We start from the raw sequence: 17,333 nt of genomic DNA, 5'->3' as shown, positions 1-17,333 counted from the left end.
GTTCTGTCTGTGTTACTTGGTTGTTGAGATATTTAAAAAAATGTGAAACGTGTACCTATATAAATTAATATCATAAAAACAGCAGTTAATATCTATTTACCTGCACTAGACAGAAGTCAAATATTAATACAGTTGAGTTTGCCATAGTGCAAGCTTTAAAATGAAATCTTTTAAAACCTTGTACATAGCATGGTTTTGGAATTATTAATGAGCTATGAACAAGCAATATTTGATGCCTAGAGGCGTCATTAGGAGTTAACTGCAAATGCACCTGGAGGAGTCACTCAGAAGTAATGAGTTAAAAAAAAAGAGAGATGTTCACCAAAACCACTTTCACCAAACTTTGGAAGAATTTTTTACAAGGGGCAAGCTCCCCCCTGCACCAACATATATACCAAACCAAAAATTCACACAACACAACAGTGGATGGAGATTAAAAGTAATCAATCAGCAAAAGTCATTTTGGTGAACATCCTTCACTCTTTTTATGTTTGCTGATAAAGCATTCAGTGATCAATTAAATTCTGTTACAGTTGTAGCAAACTACAGTTACAAGACTTTTTTGTTGATTCTCAGAAGACATTTATTTATTTATTTTGCTTCTCAGCGTTGGTTTGACAGATGAAGGGGAACTGGTCTTTGGAAGTGCTCCGAATACCAGGCGACTTAGTCATGGTAATGTGATCAAGCCACTGTAAATGTATATGATATTTTAAAAGAATGTGAGTTATAGGTAAGTAGTTTCAATAAAATACAGAGGATGGAAATTAATTTTAAGATCTAAGTGTCACTATTACTAAACAGCAAACTGCTTCTTTCTGTGAATGGTTACAATCCAACAAATCGTCATTTTAGGCACATAAGTACAATAACACAATTTTTTATGTTTGGTTAGTTATTACCCTGATCTTCTAGTCCATCCATAGACATAGGCTTTACTTTGTGATTGTTCTAGAAGATGCATGCATGCATGCATGCACCTACAAATGCAGCACTACATGCCATTAGTACAAGTGGATATCACAATTCTCTTCCAGGACTAAGCATAGCAGCCCACCCATGAGGTCAGTAAGCTGTCATTAGCTATTCCTTTCCCACCTTCCCTCCAGCAGCTCCTCCAGTGTCTGAGCTGTTAGTCAAATCCGGATCATATGGGGCAAAGTCAGGGCTTTATCCCTCTGAACCACAGTCCGGCAAAGTCAGGGCTTTATCCCTCTGAACCACAGTCCAGCTGTATTATGATAACACCTTGTTATAAGCATTCATTTTCTAAAACAATGCATAATGTCAGTGGTGGCAACTGTAACAGGTGAGCCAGTATACTGAGAAACGTCTCTATTATGGTATCTTTGGATTCCATAACAACTGTACATATACACTGGAAGTTTGGATATTGAATCAGGATACACTGATTCAATATCAAAATGACATGTTTTGTAAATATATGATAAGTTATGCATATTCTAAATTCTCCAATTTTCCTAAGATTCAGAGCTGCATAAAAACTCATTTGTGTAGTGTCAGAAGGAAAGAAAAAGTTTACAGAGTAACATTCTACCAGCCCTCCTCCATTCCATTTGTTTCCCTTTTCCACATGTCTCATGCCTTTGTGAGTGTCTCTTTGGATTCCCTTTCCAACTCTTATTCTGATAATCACCTAGATTAGCACCCCTAGATGATACTTCACACTATAGACAGACAGCCCTGTCTATAAAAAAAATACTTCCAGAGATATAGGGAGTAGTTAGTCCCACCATCTGTTACCTGTACCCTCTCCTTTCCCATCTGTCCTTCTTGTTCACAATGCCCCCTTTACAGGTCTGTGACATCATACCTGTGCAATAAAATCATGTGCATCACTGTCAACTGACTAGAAGTCCTACTCCTGTAGCATCTGGTCATACACCTTACCTATCCATCATACGTATCTTTCTGGTAGCTTTCCTTTGGATGACTTCCAGCAGACTGGTGTCCTTTTCCTTACTTAGCCTCTAGAACTGCAAGGATAAGATGTGTCTGACTGAGGCCTTTTAGAGTGAATGCATTACCTCTTTGGTTCTTGAACCTGTCCCCTTGAGGATATGCCACAGAATTTTGTTTGCTGCTGTAACTGTCCTTTCACTGCTAATCACATTTGGTCCATTCCACCTGTGATTAGCACCTTATTTTCCTGCGCTGTTGTCACAGATTCTACTACCCCTAGATGACATTTCACACCAAGGTTGTTGTGGCTTAAATGCAGTTCTTTGCATTAATTTCCTCTGAGCATCAGCTGTCGGTTTTCTGCCCATTTGTTCAGCCTTGGTAAGTCTAATCTTCCCTGATTGTTCACTGTTGCACTATTGTGCCATCAGCAAAGAGAATAATTTTGTTGTCTGTTCCTTCAGGTATGTCTGAGATAAGTACAGGGATAAGTACTAGAGCCATGATCGACTTCTCTAGTACTCTACCAGTCTTTTCTTAATTAATGATATTACTCCACTTATAAAGATCTGCATACTGCCATTCAAACATGCTAGTATCCAGTTCCTCATTCCGTACTGCTAATGCTACTAGTTTTCTTATCCTCCTGTGTGGGACAGAGTTAAAGGCCTTCCTGAAGTCTTTATTATTCCCCCATCAACGTCTTCTGCAACCTGCTCATAAAACTGACTCAACCTTCACTGGCAGCTTCTTTTGGCCATGACTGTGTGTTGTCGGTATCCTGGAGATTGTTGTCTGCTAGTATTACCAGTCTTCCTAGTAAGATTCTCTCTATGAAATTCCATGTCATTATTTTTAGCTACCAGGTCTAAAGTTTCCTGGATTTTTCCTGCCCCCTATGTACAGGGGTACCAAAAGTGATGTCTTCCAATTTGCTGACACTTCTTGCACTAACCAGTATCAATTCAAGATTTCCATCAGCGGATCTGACAAAATGCTGGCCAGATTTATGTGGATACAGAGAGGTAACCCACCTGGTTCTTGTGCTTTATCCTCTCTAAGGACAACCATTTCCCTTTGAGCTTCTTCCACTCTATCCTGGTGTCTTTCCACAGTCCCCCCTTTATGTTCTGGCTTCACTCCCAGCATGGTATTTTGTCCTTACTTTCCTTTGTAAGGAACTGAAACAAATAATTCATTCAGTATGTCTGTTTTTCTTCCCAGTACTCTGTGATCTGCCTCCCATCTTTGCTCAGCCTGGTTAGCTCTGCCTCCCCTTTCTGTCTTTCTGCAATGCACCAACAAACCACTTGCTTCCATTTCTCTTTTGACAAATCCCATTCAATTTTATACTTTGCTTGCATTGCCATCTTTATTGTCTTTTTGCTAGCCACCTTGTACTGTGTCTCCCCATCCCCTACTTTCCACCTCTTGTAGGCTATATCTTTTTCTTTAGTTGCTGGTCTCACATGACTTTTAAACCATATTGGCCGTTGTCTATTTGTACCTGGTCTTGACATCCTTCCTCATAGACCTGAGTACTTTATCACTGACTGCTTATTTATTTCCTTAATTTGCTCCTAGTCTCTTAAGTCATTGTTGACCCTACTTCAGAAATACCACATTTTTTCCATACGGCCTTTGCTTCGCTGTCTGTTGTCAGTCAGTCTTCCACTGTTTGTTTTGAGCCCATTTGATCCCCCGTATTGGATATCTCCAACAAAGAGTTCCCAGTTGACCAGAGGGCCATCATCCTAGCAGTTGTAGTGGAATAGGCTTTATGAGCCTCAGGACAATGACAAGAGTGATGTAATTTCTAATGACGTCCCTATCCCTGCTCTTGGTTGCTGAAATGAGTGTCTGCATCATCTTGGGGTCTCAAATCCAGTCTCCATGCATTTGTGGATCCATGCACATGTTAATGAAGGGTACCTTCCCTGGCTTCAGATGGCTAAGCTTATGACCCTGATCTTGGTTGTTTTCAGTACCATGTAAACCTTGATTAAATGACCCCTCCCTTCCCTTCATTATCACTGATGACCCCCACCCCTCATGTCTTACAGAACCTGGACTGCTACTATAACCTGTGTCCCCTGGGTTATAGTCAGGGCTTTATCCCTATGTGCCACAGAGCCAGGCTTTACTGTGGCCTTTTTATTCTTACTCTTCCCTGCACTTTAAACCACTCAGTGACATGATCACTCTATCTCTGAATATATCTGAGGACTCTTGGTAGTGGACTAGAAACCAATGTGATTAAATGAATGTACTGCATAAGCACAGATGTGCAGTGAGAGAGAGAGAGAGAGAGAGAGTGTGAGTGAGTAGGGGGAACAAATGGGGAAACACATTTTAACATGCAGTGTATTTGAACTTTGATGTATCAATATAGCATAAGGAGAACTACCTGAACGCATATATCTTCTTATGGGATTCTACCAGATACATGTTTGTAGTACATGAAATGCATACAAATTACTGGAGGAAAAAATCATTCGGTAACACCAAGGGCATTATTGTGAAGCTCTTTGGTCCACCACAGTCTAAAAGGATAACTTTGGACAAAATGACAGGATGGAAATATGTTGTCTTTAAAAATGACATGATTACAGACTGGGTACAGCGATGCCTCACAGCTGTCCCTGATTTTCAGGGATGTCCCCTAATTCAAGCTCATAATTTTGATCTGTCCCTCCTAAAATCTGTGACTTTAACTGAAATAACTGTCATTCTTTTTTTTTTTTTTTGTAGAGACTTCTCTTATATCTGTACCAGTGGGATAGATGGCCAGGTTAAGTTTGAATAGTGGATCAGATACTTGATTGCATTAGCAGGGAGGATTTGTGTACATATCCTTGTAGGGGGGAGGTATAGGTGCATGCTTGTGGCACATTATTCTGATGGTTGGATTCTCCTGGGGGAGACTGGGGAAACAACCATGATATGCTGCTGATGGTTGGTGGGGCATCCTGATTATATCAGGCTCTTGTGAAAGTGAGAGACAGTTCAGTGGTGATGTTGATTGCACATTCTGTCATCAGGATGTTGATAAATGCACACAAGTGTGGGGAAAGAAATACTAGAAAACACTTCTTGACAGCAGTGTGAAACTGCCTCAGGGTCCTTGATTTCCTGGCTGCACCCAGACATGGATGAGGTATAGCCCAGGGGATTCCAAGGTAGGTGTGCTAGACCCAGTGGATGAGGAGAGGTACAGAGAGCTGATGGTCAGTATGAGGAGCCAAAAAGGTAAAAAAAAGTAGACTTTTCTTATTTCACAAAACATATATTAATTTAAGTCCTCTTTATTTAGTAACTTTTAAAATGGATAGTATTAACATTTAAAAGCTGTCCCTGATTTGGGACCTCTGTCCCTGTGTCTGGAAGTAAGTTGTTGACAGCTGCTATAGAATGAATCTGTCAAGCACTTGAAATAATGAAATATCATGAAATGTTAGTTGTAATGCAAATAGTTAAACTTCTGTTTGCATCCTAGTATTTTATGTAGTTCATGACTAGTTACTAGGACAAAGGCATATAAAAAGAATGTAAGATATATGACCTAGAGTATCAGCTTTTAGCCCACTGATGGGCCAGGAAACCCAAGAGAGCTGTTCAGGTGAACAGTAAATATTATTTTACTTTGACATTGAAAATTATGACCCAGGGATGCCTCAACATGTAGGAAATTGACATTCACTCAGTTTCAATGACTGCAGTAGCTTTTATGAGCCATGGCTGTACTCTGCTGGTCTGTAAGACAAGCCATTGATGGCATTCATCTATGACATTCATTTTGTTAGCTGCACCATGATGGGAGAAGAAAGAAATGTTTACATCTTAATGGATAATTTTAATCACTTGATCAGAACTAAATAGGGTCCAGACTGGATCAATGCACTTACTTGGTTAAAACATAAAGAAAGAAATATTTTTTAACAGCTTTATTGAATGATCATTTGTGACATAGGCAATTTTACATTTATACAAAACTAATCAAACTGTATTAACAAATTAATATTAACAAATATTATACTTCACATATATTGCAATATATAATATAATCTAAGCAACGTTATAAAAATTATTCAATGCCAGCCCCTTTTTGAAACAAGAAACATCTTTATTAAGCCATCACTTACGACATAAGCAATCATACATTTATATAAATGAAAACAAACCACACCGACACAATCCTAGATGCAAGCATTTTACATCACTTATAATTTACCCAATCATTTTCAGACATTACATAGCTCATTTAAGGACTGCCTTATTTTAAACCTCATTCCTCCCCTGAATGTATTGTTCCCACAATTCCCATTTTTTCCTCTGTAGTTTGCTCCTACCCTTTTCTAAAGAGCTCAAGTTCAGTTGTTTTATCTCTGTTACTATATTCACTACTTCTAATATAGTTGGTTTAGATTTTGATTTCCATTTTCTAGTAATTGCTTTTTTGGCAGCCATCATAATTAGACACAGCAAGGCGTTACCATGTCTAGACAATTCTGATTCTGTATCACAGCTCAGAAAAATCATCTCCCTTGTCACACCAATCTGCCCATCCAGCATCTGTTGAGAGACCAAACAATAGTCCTAACAGCTATTTCTACACACAAAAAGTAAGCAAAAATGTGCCGCTGGGAATCTTGAGGCCGTCCTGTTAGATAAACAAATGACTGATGATACAAGGCAAAGCGGGCTAACAAAGTACTACAGTACAAAGCATATGCAGACATGCTTAGCAGAAGAAAAGTTTGGGGATAACCACGTGTAAGTTACTGTTGATACTGCATGCTGTAAATCCTACAGATGATGACAGCTGAACTCATATATTTACTCTCAAGTGTTCCAAAGGCTTAAAGAGTTAATATTTGTATGCATATACCCTGCTTTCTCATTTTCTGTTTTTTCTTGTCACCTGTTCCAGGAAACACATATTTAACTCATTTTATCCTGAACAGTGGGAGACTATAATCAGTTGTAAAACTGTAACGTTACGGAACATTAAGCTTATTACTTCTTTTTTGCTGACTTTGTGAGCTCAGGTTCCCATGGGTCTATATTAGAACATCGAAGTTTCAAAACTTTGAATGTTCTAATATTGAACCCTATTCAGCAAATGCTTACAACATCAAACATGCAGAACAAAGAATTTTTTCCTAGGGAAAAAATTCACAGTTCTAAAACACATACACACAACACAAGCACAGCAAGCAAACAGCAATCCACACACATACACCTAAAATCTTACATCTAACCCTACACTAAACTGTACATACACCACTAACTATCCACTTACCTTAACTCAAACCCTAACCCTAAGGTCCGTCACTATCGCACACTCACCTCACCTGCGCCCTAACCCTAACTCACCTACCCCGCCCTAACCCTCACGTCCACACAATTGCACACTTACCTGACCCGCACCCTGACCCTAACTCACCTAACCCGTGCCCAATCGCACACTTACCTGAACCCGACCCGTAACTTTCCACCACAGTGCTGAAAATAGCAAAGTGACAGAAACAGACAACCAAATTCTTTCCCTAGGAAAGAATTCGGTTTTCTGTAGCTTCGCTATTTTCAGCGTTCGATGTTCTAATACAGACCCAGTTCCCATGCCACAAAATATAAATGTTAGTATAGTTACAAACCAAAAATGCATTTAAATGATAGGATAAAGTCTGGTGTTGGCTACTTTAATGTCAGTGTACCTCAGAGATGGAAAAATAACAGTTATGGTGAAAAACAAAGCAGCAAGGCTCAGAGTGACAACAAAATGCAAGCAGGAATTAAGTCCTCTTGCAAAAACTCAGCAAAGCCTCAAACAGCAGTAGCATGTGTATATTCTTGTGCTCTCACATTAAACATTTTGCAGCTTTTTTCTATATCTAGGTAATTATGGCATAAACTATTTCATTCGGTTTTTGCTTTGTTTTTTGTATCTTTCAATAATCTCTGAATGCTCTACTATGCTTTCTTGACATGAAAGATATGACATCCTATAAAACTGTCTTTTATTATTAATAGATTTCTAAGTCTTGTGTACAGTTTCATATAGTTCTTAGGTGTTTCTGATACTTTTGATCTGTAATGTAGCACATCCGCTTTTTTTAATTTAAACTGTAACTGATGATAGTTTACACATCTTTTATTTTTAAATATATATCTTGAGAATTTCATTATGATTCAGTCTTAATAACCTGTTGTGTCATAGCTCACATCACCTGATGGCCTTAGGGCTACATCGACAAAGTCAGAGCCGGACATAGGTCATGTATGTTATGCGTGTAACACTATTACTACTGCTACTGATAATAATAATAGTGCAGAATGCATTTACATGGGTACATACCTCATGTAATGGTTCAATAATAATAATAAGCATCTAATACAGGCATCCTTTCAATCTTCCCTCAAAATATCTAGGTTTACCCCTTAAACTACACTGCCTCTTCCTCCCTGACTTTGGCTTTGAGTTGTCAGCAAAGTACTAGTTATGACCTCATCTTACCTCTTTGTGATCTTAACCTTATTCAGTGCCAGGCAATTGGACTGAAAAAGATAATCTGGTTAAATACATCTGCAAAAGTATCGGCTAGCAGATTCCCAGGCAGCCAAATGCCAGTATGGAACAGCTTCCAAAATCAATTATTTTTTTCTTTTTCCTCCAACAGTCAAGATATCTTCTTCTTATACTCTCCTCTGTTCATTTTCTGCCCTGATCCAGAAGCTCTGCAGGACAAATGGACTTGACCTTAGTGCACCACTATGCAAAACTGCACATGGTAAAAGCCATGTGTGCAACCTCATGCACTTTCCATCATATTGTACACTGAAAATACTGCCTCCTAATTTGAAGCTCTCTGTTAACCATCCTCAGGCCATGCCAAAACATATGTTTTCTACCGATGGCAGGTTCTGATGGAAAGGACTATGATCAAGTGCTTCTATCCTTCCTACCTCCAAGCCATTTATTTTCAACTCATGAATGATATCAATGAAAATAACAAGGCAAGCATCTGGAGGTGTAGTCCATCAGCTGCTGTACAAGCACACAATGCGATATCAAGGTGTAAAAGTTCTTGTGCACTATTTACAAATAACCATGGCAGGCTCTTGGCTATCTTCTTCCTTCTCCCCATTCCCCCATTTTCCCCATTCCCCCATTTTCCCCATTCCCCCATTTTCCCCATTCCCCCAAAACAATCACTAGTTACTTGGTCTGCCTTTTCAGAGGAATAGCTTCAGACCACATTGCTCTCAGACACTAGTCCTGAATACTTCCCAGCTGCTGCCTCTTCTGCAGAAAATACCTGGGTAAGAGTACTATACTAAATTATTACTCCACAGAAGAGCAATGAGAAACTAAGGCACCAGCAGCAGCATCCAGCTCTGATAAAGAAAAAAATAACTGCAACCAAATCATGCTTCACAGGTGGTTGTCTCAACCCTGCTATTTTAGCAGAGAACTGCTATCACCCAAACTTTTCTTTCCAGACTCACCTGTACAGAGGATGAAGGTATAATCAATATATAGATTTTGATTTTTTTTTTTTACCATAACAGCCAGAAAGATGTTAATAACTCACTCAGATTGTGTAATTCAAGAATGCCATCTCTAAACACCAGCTGTAATCAAATCCAGATATCACATTTACAGCAGTTCCCTTCTTTAAAATAATCCAGAGCATTAACAGTTGTGCAATTCAAAATGCCGTTGGGTCACCAATTACCTAAAGTTTTCATCCCATTGCAGAAACTCTACTTAGTATCAGCTCTGAATGGACAACAGTTGTGGAAATCTTGAATACAAATACTTTCTGAGACATATTCTGAAACTGAAGGACTGCCCTTAACACCATCAACTACTGGGACAATATCAAAGCAGCTGCATTTCCATGTGGGAAATGCATTCTATTCTTCATTGCATACTTCATACTTTAGTGGAAGGCTTGCAAATAAAACAAACTCACCACTTTCTGCCCACAGTTGTACCTTTTGTATCTTATTTTCTTGTTTATTTTTTGATAGCCTAACACTGATTACCTGCCCTCCAAACAGAGTATATTATCATCAAATAAAGAGAAAATAAATGCATCCATAACCACCTACTGCTGTAGCTATCTAATCTGAAATGTCGCATGAAGTAATAATGTAAATATTACTTGCCACCAGCTTTAATAAATGAGTGACTGATGCTTTAAAGTCAGTAGTCTTTCTTGAAGCTTGCTGTGTATTACCTTGTTATGTGTACTTCATACGTTGTTCCTAGCAATGTCTCATTTGCATCATTCTGTCCTTCTTATTCTAAATCTGGATACGAGCTAAAAATAAGTTCAAGGTTCTGTACATGGACCATTCACACCATCATGTCATGCATTTTATCGATGTGTGATGACACAGTCACCTTACTGCACCCTAGACATTTGGGAAATATATTGTATCATAGTACTAAAGTAATATATACATAATATTTCATAGTGTTATGTATTATAGTATCAAAGTATCATATATGTCTTATATATGTCTATCTGCTGTCAATCCAAAACTATGAAATGCAGTATCACTTTCAGATACAGGTAGTGGATGTGTTCTACAGGTGCTATCTCTTGCATTATACTGTGGTATAGTGCCTCCTAGTGAGGGCTATGCCTCTGTGCAGCTGCAGATTTAGGGCAGCAGGAAGGAGGATCTACACCCTTGCTGAGTGAAGGAAGCCGTACCCCCTTCCTATAGGAGGAAGAGCTGTCACCCTGACTCCTACCACAGCAGTCCTATCACTGATTTCCTACCACAGCAGTCCTATCACTGATTTCCTACCACAGCAGTCCTATCACTGATTTCCTACCACAGTAGTCCTATCACTGATTTCCTACCACAGCAGTCCTATCACTGATTTCCTACCACAGCAGTCCTAGCACTGATTTCCTACCACAGCAGTCCTATCACTGATTTCCTACCACAGTAGTCCTATCACTGATTTCCTACCACAGCAGTCCTATCACTGATTTCCTACCACAGCAGTCCTATCACTGATTTCCTTACTTGGGTTTCTTTTTCCACTGGTATTTATACCAAATACTTATTTTCTCTTCTTCTGCTTTTCTCTTCACTTGACTGAGTTTACACCATATTACATTTTTTTCCTGTTTCTGTGTACTGTTTGATATTTCATTATACTTCTGTGCCTCTTCTTTACTGTCTTGCTATCTTATGATAGCCGACTGCAAATATCTTCCTAATGTTTGTTTATAACTGTTCTTATTTTTATTACCTTCAACATGTATATATATATATATATATATATATATATATATATATATATATATATATATATATATATATATTTATGGGTATAGGACACATGCTTGACTAGCATTATGTCCGAATCAGAAAACATCGAACACATATACACAAAAGCACTTAACATCAAAAAGCGCTTCCGTGTATGTGTAGTTCAAAAATAAAATCTACGTTTCTGCAGGGGGGCTTTGCCCCCTGCACCCCCCACACCCCCCTACTTTATTATTCTCACTCCGAGATCCCACTGCAGTGGGGAAAAGGAATTTTTCCTTACCCGCAAGCCCTTTCGTGTATGTGTGTTCGATGTTTTGTGATTCGGACATATGCTAGTCGAGCATTTGTCCGGATCCCATAAATATATATATATATATATATATATATATATATATATATATATATATATATAGATGTCTGCTTTTCAAGTGTGAAAGGTACTGATATCTAGAGTGGAAACTCTAGGGGGCTTATTTGTGGATAAACTTTGTTGAGTCTGAGTTTTAGTAGATATAGGCAGTTTATTTGAGTCTGCTGCATCAAGCACATTTCTGAGAGACTTTAAGCCAAACTGAACTGAGTTATTTTCATGTACTGAGATTTATCTCCCAAAAAGGAATTTTATAGAAGTTACGTTTGAGATGGTAGAGTGTGTATACTGTAATTAGCACTGCACTTACTCTTATGTAGTAATATCTTTATAATGTTTATATACCACAATGGTAGAGAATGCTGACATAGTTTCATCTGATATATACACTGGACTACAGTATTACATGTTTCTGAATTGTTTTCTGCCTGCAAATGCTAATACCTAGTGAGTTAGTTTTCCTACTGGAAAAACTGCTGCTCACTGTGTGTTACCACATATAACTGGAGCGAGAGACCTGAGTGTGTACGTTTTTGTACACTATCCCCCGGATTCAGCAAGCCCTGCATGGCATGGAGGAATAGTGCAGGAGCTCCTGGAGGCAATATGGCCACTGTGTGATCCAGGAATAAGCTGCAGGGACATGAAAGAGCGCTTCTGCACTATTCCTGCATGGACACAGCTCCTGTATGCAAATTACCCCATTTGCAGGTGAAAACCATGCAAATGAGGTGGATTTGTGATCCAGGAAGCTGGCAGCCGGCCGTGCAGGACTAGTGTAATGTGCAGAAATGTACTCGGTTAGTAACCGAGTACATTTCTGCAAACTACAAAACGGAGCCATGACAGTTCCAAATAAAGGGTGTATATTATGTGGAAACCATGCTAATGGCCAAATATATCCCCATTGGCATGGAAAATAGTTGCAAAAAAAAAAAATAATAACTTTTATTTTTTTATTTTAGCAGATTTTGGCTGTTTAAGCATAGGACAGTGGCGTGCAAATGGGATTAGGCCAAAAATATAAAAAATAACCTGAAATAAGCATTCTAACCACAATCACTATTTTGCCATTATACTCAATAGCAGGCAGAAGACAACATGGCTAGTGAATAGTGGTTGCTATGGGGGAAGACTCAGTGTGGTACCTGTAACTATGCATTAGCAGGCAATCCTATGCAAATGAGGGGAATGATACTGAATCCCAGATTTCCCCTCAATGCTAGCCAGCACCCAACAGTGTAAGTGCAGGAATAGCATGGTTCAAGCCAACGAGTTAGCTGACATCAGAGGGGGGTGTGCCAGGTATATTGTAAGCTTATTGGAGCCCTGTGACTCAGGTTTTCCCTTAACTTAGCAGAGCTAAGCAAGGGGGTGTGTCTGAGGCTGCCTAGCACTCTTTACATTGCCTAAGCGGGTGTGCGCGCCTCGCACCGTGTTTTAAAGGAAAAAAAAAGTAAACCAGGAAATAGCAGCTCTGTGCATATTTGAGTACTGTGTTTGCGCGGCGCGCCCCCGGGCTTAAACAGGAAGGCAATGGGAAGGGAAGACAGCAGTAGGAAGGTAATCAACAGAACTAGCATAGCTGGCAGGTGAAATGTATCAGAATCAGCCACACAGGCAGCAGCCCAGCCCAGCCCAGAACACTACTGTAAACTATGCAAACACCTTTCCCTCTGGTTTTTCCCACATACTCTACACTACCGGTGTATACAAGCGGGGAAATTTTAACAAACAAAAGCAACAAAATGATAGGGACTGCAGCAGCTATCATACAACATGTGGAAGAGGCTGAGGGTGGTGAAGATGACAATGCTACCGACCAACCCACAGCGAGGAGGCGGAGAAGAGTGTACAAACCCAGGGTAACCTACCAGGGGTTACATGAGCTGGAGATAGTGGAGCACTATAGGGTGGACAGGGACCTCCTCCAGCAAATTGTTGAGCTGTGCTGGCCATGCCTGACACACAGAACTAACAGAGGGGAACCAATCCCAGTGGATACCAAGGTATGTGTAGGCCTAAGAGTACTAGCCACAGGTGCCTTCGAAAGGCCAACTGGGGATATCATGGGGATCTCACAGGCATCAGCATCCAGGGTACTCCACCATTTCCTGAATCCCATGTCAGCACATGCCGGTGAGCACGTATATTTTCCCAGCACCCATGAGGCGTTGGCCAGCAATATGTGTCGCTTCCACCAAATAGCAGAATACCCTGAGGTAGTGGGTGCTATAGACTGCATGCACATACACATCAAAGCATCACCCAGTGAGCAGGGTAGGGTCTACATCAACTGGAAGGGCTTCCCCTCCATCAACTGCCAGGTCATGTGTGATGCCCAGGGCATTATAATGAATCTGTGTGCTGGCTGCCCTGGAAGCTATCATGACTCCCACATCTGGCATCTGACACAGCTGTAATAGAGATTTGCCAATGGGGACATCCCTTATGGTCACCTAGTGGGGGATGCTGGTTACACACTGGAGCCATAGCTGATGACACCCATCAGAAATGCACACACACCCAAACAAGAACTCCATAATGAAGGACCTGCACAGACTAAAATTATAATAGAGCATGTGTTTGGGAAGCTCAAGTCATGGTTCTGGTGCCTGAACACATCCAGTGGAGTCTTGTAGTACTCTCCAGCTACATGTACCCAAATTGTCATCGTATGTGCCATGCTACACAATATGATCCTGTGGAAACAGCTGCATCAGGAACAGCATGGGGCAGGGCCATACAGCCCCCACCATTGCCAAGGCCTGCACAGAGTGACTCGGAGGAGGAACAATCTGAGCCTGTCCCAGTAGGCAGAAGGAGGTGTGCCTAGTATGCCCTGGCCTTGGCAAAGATGCAACACATAGCACATACACTGACACAGTAGGGACCCAGGGAATGACACCTCTCTCTCTGACTTGCACACACAGTAAAAGGGATGCCAAACATGACACTACCTGTGCTTAACCGTGTATAGGGAGTGTACTATGTGCATCTGACATCATAAGCCCTCCAGCACCATCCTCAATAGTGGCACAGCCACAAGGTAAGTTACTTTTCCTAACAATTGCCGAATGGAGTAGTATGTGTTGTTACTTGTATCTATGGTATGGATGTGAGCATGCAAGGGAATTGGGTGGCTGAATGGGATGCCAACAGATACTAGACACCTATAGTGGCAGCATGAGATCTGTATCAAATACTGGTGTCACCATAGTAGCCAGTACTAGACAAGGTGACAAAACCCACTGCAGGAAATGTGCTGGGCCATGTGTGTGTCCATATGACACACACATGCCAGTCAGGGAGGCTCACGTACCCAACAACAGTCTCAGCCAGCAGGACAGGTGTAGACAAACACAAACAAAGGCTGTGCTAAGGCCTCTGATTGATGACTATGGGTAACCTCCCCCCCAGGCCTACACTGACAGACTGCAAAAGGTCAGGCAGTGGGATGTTTGTTCTGAAGGGTAAGAAGTCAGAAACTGAAATGTAGGTCAATCAAACCTAAGACCTGTAGTACAGTGATATGCCTCTAGTCAGCATGATAGTTAGCAATACAGAATGAAATGGAGTACCTGAAATACCAGTACAGTTATAGCAAATGTGTACAAGTGTCAGGTGTGCCTCCCCCCAATCCTATGTAGAAATTTAATAACAGTCTGGTGTACCCCCCCAATCCAATGTAGACACGTAGTAACAGTCAGGTGTGCCCCCCCAATCCTATGTAGAAATGTAGTAACAGTCAGGTGTGCCCCCCAGTTCCTATGTAGACATGTAGTGACACACAGGTGTACCCCCCAATCCTATGTAGAAATGTAGTAACATCTATGTGTAGGTATAATAACAGTGGAGCACAGATTACCTGAGCTGGCCAAGGTAGCAGGATAGATTGTAGCATGTGTACAATATGCAGGTCTCTGTGTGTTAGGTTGGTGTGTGTTGTATATTGTGTGAGAATGTTCAGTATGTATGCATGGTGAGGTTTGTCCTGGTGGCCATTGTCCAGTACTGCCAATGACAGGGCCAAATCCTCACAATTGCAGTGCCAAACACAATGCTTGCCAGTATAACACATTCTAGCGGTAAGCCATTGTAAATGTTTGGAAGTAATATGTGTCACTATCTGAAAGATGGACATGGCATGACTGTCGGCCCAGATATACAAGTAGTACACAGGGGAAGTACCCCAGACAGACAGTGTATAATATGTAACTGTCAAATGGACACACCCTTGAAATTGTACATACAGGTTTGCAGCACATTATCTGGGCTTGTAGTAGGGAATATCGATGTCGTCTGGCCAAACACTGGCAGACCACAAAGGTTATAGGAATGATGTATTGAGAAACAGCTCATGTCCCTGCAGAAGCCAGCATAAGTGGAATTCCCCATGCATATCTGTGAGTCAGATGCAAGTAGTGTCCATAGCACACATGAATCCAGCTCACCCAACCACCACCTACAGGTAACTCCCGGTTTTATTCCTGCTGTTGAGAATGAGTACAATATGACCCCCACCTGTGTATGGCAATATTGAAATAATGCAGCATGCAGAGCAGGTGTCCTATGCTGGTGTGTCCCTAGCTGTAAGCAGCACCCTGCCAGCATCCATACCACTGGATCAATACTGACAGAAAGTATTGCCATGAACACCTTGCACACCTACCCTGTCACCCCAGGGGAATATGCTGTATTGCAGTCTGGGACTGTAGGACTGGCAAAATGCAATGGCCTGCTACAGCTTCCTGCATCACTACCATATGGCCTACAGTCCTCTGCCAAAGGCCTGTGTCTCATCCGTACTTCCAATGTATGTTATGTCATGGACTCCCAAATAACAATATAACACAGTCCACAGAACCCATATGCAAGGCCATGTGTACAAATCATAGTAACATGTCCACCATGTCCTACTGCATGAACTGTGGACCATCACCAATTTACTGCTGTGAAGAGGTGAAAACTATAGGGAAAATATCAGAGAATGTTTGCATAATGTATGGAAGAGGATAGAATAATAGAGGGGGGTGGGAGCATGGGTGGCATGGAGTGTGTGAAGTCCGAAACTCAGCCATGTGCACATACTAACCCTGGCTGCAAACACAAGAATGGGTGGCTACAAACCTGCTCGTAAACCACAATGTGTAGGGATAATGTCCAGAATTATGACCCCTGCCTCTGGGTAACCTGAGTGAATCTGTACAGCTGTGAGGTATCACCACAGCAAGATATGGACATACTGTCTCGTCGATGGATGTACAAGTATGGGATCCTCTGCCACCACTGTACCAAGGTGCTGAACCAGTTACACAAACCCAGCAGCAAGTGTCTGCAGCTCCCCCTCCAGAATGGCATGAGTGTGCAAGAATAAGTAGGCGTTTGACCACAATACTGAACACAGCTGCATTCACCCTGTGTTCCCCAGGACATCACTGCAAGCAAATATGTCTACCTGACAGTACTTGATGACATAAAACATCACAGTGTATAACAGCACACATGTCTGAATATCTCTGCTAACACCAGGACCATGTACCAGAAGCAGCACAGACACAATTACCTACAGTAACCCACTATCCTTTTCCCAGTTTGACCCCATATTGTCAACTGATATACAGATATTCTGTAGAAACAGTTTGTTAGCTGTAGGTCTAGAACACACAAGTCTGCACTGAAGTACAATCTACCTGGAATGGATTTGCACATTTTATACAGAAGGTCATACTGGGCA

This window comes from Protopterus annectens, chromosome 14.part0 (genome assembly GCF_019279795.1).
Source record: "Protopterus annectens isolate FY-2018-M chromosome 14.part0, PAN1.0, whole genome shotgun sequence".
Lineage (NCBI taxonomy): Eukaryota > Metazoa > Chordata > Ceratodontiformes > Protopteridae > Protopterus > Protopterus annectens.
The sequence above is the reverse complement of the archived record's forward strand: the minus strand, read 5'-3'. Positions refer to the sequence as shown.